We start from the raw sequence: 4,028 nt of genomic DNA on the forward strand, positions 1-4,028 counted from the left end.
ATATAAATACAAACTTATTTCTGGATCACACCACTGGTAAAAAAAATATGGATCAAATCATTCCTTTGGGTAGTTTTTCTTTAAGCAGTGACTTAGCAATCCCAGTTCCTTCTCTCTTGTGATATTGCCTTCCTCAAAATGTGGTTCCCATAATATATGCAAAAGGGAAAGAGAGAGAGCATGAATAATGGTGGAGAGGTGGTTAGCCCTAGCATATATATCATATATGCTTACATTTCATTGGTCAGAACTCATTCAGACATACTGAAACTAGTTGCTAGAGAGACTGAAAAATATTGTCTTCCTATTTTTTTTTGGAAGAGTGAAAATAGGATTGATGAGCATCCAGCTAGTCTACAGCAAAATATCCGTCCTTACTGGCATTTTTCTTTAATGTAGAAGTTAGTGACATGTGGTACATCACTAGTGACCTTGCCTTAGTTTTAATATTGATCTTTAATAAGAACACATTGGTAAAGTATAACAGTTGGGGGAAACAATAGATAAACCAAAAAGCTTGGGAAAAAAGGATGGAGAAAGAGATAGGAATCTAGAAGGTGACATGCACAGGGCTGGGCACGTGTTCAGAGTAAATCTGAAAAGGCCCCAAGTTCTCACCTCTTGATGACCTTTAAGATCAGAACAGCAGGAAGTAAAAGCTAAAGCAGACGGTTTTTTCCACCTTTACTGGGATATAACTGACATATAGAACTGTGTAAATTTATGGTGTAATAAGCAGTGCATATTTCTTTTTTTAAGATTTCACTTTATTTATTAGAGAGAGAGAGAGAGAAAGAGAGTGAGCACAAGCAGGGGGAGAGGCAGACAGAGGGAGAGGGAGAAGCAGACACCCCCCCCCCGAGCAGGGAGCTCAATGTAGGGCTTGATCCCAGGACCCTAGGATCATGACCTGAGCTGAAGGCAGATACTTAACCAACTGAGCCACCCAGGTGCCCCGGTAGTATATATTTCAAGGGTGAAGTTTTAAACTTGCCTAGATGAAAGTTGAAAGTTTGCCCATCTGCAAAGACTGAGAGTGGTTGGTTGGTTGGGTGGTCGGTTCAGTGAAATATCTGTTAAATCACAAGCTGACTTAATGGAGCCTTAAGACATTATGACCAAGTCATATGCTGATGGAACAGAGAAATCATTGGCCACAGATGACAAAGAATATTGACTTCACAAATGAGTAAAATCAGAATATTAAAAAAAAAAGTCTACCACAAACAATGAAAACAAATACTGGAAATGGAGCAGAATATTTCTCAAGTTGCCACATCATAATATTTGAAATGTCCAGTTTTCAACAAAAATTATAAGGCATATGGCATGTAAAAAAAAAAACAAGAAATTTCTCTGATGGAAAGCAAAAGAAGAAATTAATATGAAAATAATAAATTAATGTATGGGCTAACTGTACAAAAACTAAACCAACTATGTCACTATGCTGGAAGAGCTAAAGGAAATTGGTAGGGCAGGGGTACCTGAAGGAAATGATGAAAGCAGTATCTCAACAAATAGAAAATATCAATAAAAAGGTAGAAATTATAAAGAGAAACCAAAGAGGGGGTGTCTGGGTGGCACAGTTGGTTAAGCATCCAGCTCTTGGTATCAGCTCAAGTTGTGCTCCCAGAGTTGTGAGATCCAACTCCATGTCTAGCTCCACACTCACTATGGAGTCTGGTTGGGAGTCTCTCTCCCTCTCCCTCTGCCCCTCCCACTCATGCTCTCTCTCTCTCTTTCACTCTCTCTAAAATAAATAAATAAATAAATAAATAAATTTTTTTTTAAAAAAAAAGAGTGGGATGCCTGGGTGGCTCAGTTGGTTAAGCAGCTGCCTTAGGCTCAGGTCATGATCCCAGGGTCCTGGGATCGAGTCCCACATCAGGCTCCCTGCTCAGTGGGGGGCCTGCTTCTCCCTCTGCTGCACCCTCTGCTTGTGCTCTCTCTGTCAAATAAATAAAATCTTTAAAAATAATAAAAATAAAAATAAAAATAAAGAAACCAAACAGATACTTTGGAGCTGAAAAATAGAATAAGTGACTTGAAAAATTAACTGGAAAGTTTTGATAATAACCAATAACAATCAATCAATCAACAGAAGTAAAACTGAAAATTCATAAATATGTGGAAATTAACACACTCTAACCAACAGGGCAAAGAAGAAATCACAAGGGAAATTAAAAAATACTTTGATACAAATGAAAATAAAAACACAAATACAAAACCAAGGGATTTAGCAAAAGCAGTGCTCAGAGGGAAATTTGTAGTTGTGAGTGCTTACATTAAAAAAGAAGAAAAACCTCAAATCAATAACCAAACTTTACATCTTAAGGAACTGGAAAAATAAGAGCAATGAAAGCAACCAGTGTCCATCCATAGATGCATGGATAAAGAAAATGTAATGCAATATTCCATTGTGTGTCACACACACACATAAACACACACAAGAATATTACTCAGCCATTAAAAAGAATGAAATCTTGCCACTTGCAACATGGATGGATCTAGAGGGTACAATGCTAAGTGAAATAAGTCAGTCAGAGAAAGACAAATACTGTATGATTTTGCTCATGTGGAATTTAAGGAGCAAAACAAAGAAAAAGAGACAAACAAACAAAAAATACAGACTCTTAAGTATAGAGAACAAACTGGTGATTGCCAAAGAAGAGAAGGGTGGGAGATGGGTGAAATAGATGAAGGGGATTCAGAGTACATTTATCATAATGAACACTGAGTAAGGTATAGAGTTGTTGAATCACTATCTTGTGTAGCTGAAACTAATATAACACTGTATGCTAATTATACCAGAATTTTTTTAAAAAATAACAAACTAAAGTCAGAGATAATAGAAGTAAGGAGATAATAATTACAGGGGGATAAACAAAATAAGGAACAGAAAAATAATAGAATCAATAAAACCAAAATTTGGTTGTTTAAAAAGAATAACAATATGACAAACCCTTAGCTACACTGACTAAGTAAAAAAAAGAAGACACAAAATAACTAAAATCAGAAATAAAAGTAGAGACATTACTATTAACTTTAAATAAATAGTATTATAAGATAATTCTACGAACAGTTACATGTCAACAAATTAGATAGCCTAGGTGAAATGGACAAGTTCTTAGAAACACACAATCTACCAAAACTGACTCAAAAATAAATAGAAAATTTGAATATATTTATAAAAAGTAAAGAGATTGAATCAGTACTCAAAATTTCCCCCAAAAGCCCTTCACTGGTGAACTTTACCAAACATTTAAAGAATTAACACCAATCTGTCTCAAACTCTTTCTAAAAATACACAAGATAGAACGCTTAACTAACTCATTCTGTGGGGACAGCAAATAGCCATTAAGCACCCAAAAAGGTGTTCAACATCATTAGTCACTGGGGAAATCCAAATCAAAACCATAATGTGACATCACTCTGCAACTACTGGAATGTATGTTTTTATTTAATTTTATTTATTATATTTTTATTTTTTAGATATTTTATTTATTTGAGAGAGAAAGCACAAGCAGGGGGAGCTGCGGACAGAGGGAGAGGGAGGAACAGGCTCCCTGCTGAGCAGGGAGCCCCACACATGGCTCAGTCCCAGGACCCTGAGATCATGACCTGAGCCAAAGGCAGACACTTAACTGACTGAGCCACCTGGGCACCCCTATTTTATTCTGTGTCTGCTTCCAGCTCAGGTCATGATCCCCAGGTCCTGGGATCAAGCCCTGCATCAGGTTCCCTGCTCAGCGGGCAGCCTGCTTCTCCCTCTGCCTCTGCCCTTCCTCCTCCCCACCCCTCATGCTCTCCTTCCTTCTCTCTCTCTCTCTCTCAAACAAATAAATAAAATCTTTAAAAAAATAAAAATCTTATTTAAATTTAATTTAATTAACATGTACTGTATTATTGGTTTCAGAAGTAGAATTCAGTGATTCATCAGTTACATACAACACCCTGTGCTCACTTCTTCAAGTGCCTTCCTTAATACCCATCACCCAGTTACCCCATCCCCCTACCCATCTCCCCTC

The sequence above is a fragment of the Eumetopias jubatus genome, unplaced genomic scaffold, assembly GCF_037043125.1.
Source record: "Eumetopias jubatus isolate StellerSeaLion01/CBP00866 unplaced genomic scaffold, mEumJub1_p1.0 scaffold_11, whole genome shotgun sequence".
Lineage (NCBI taxonomy): Eukaryota > Metazoa > Chordata > Mammalia > Carnivora > Otariidae > Eumetopias > Eumetopias jubatus.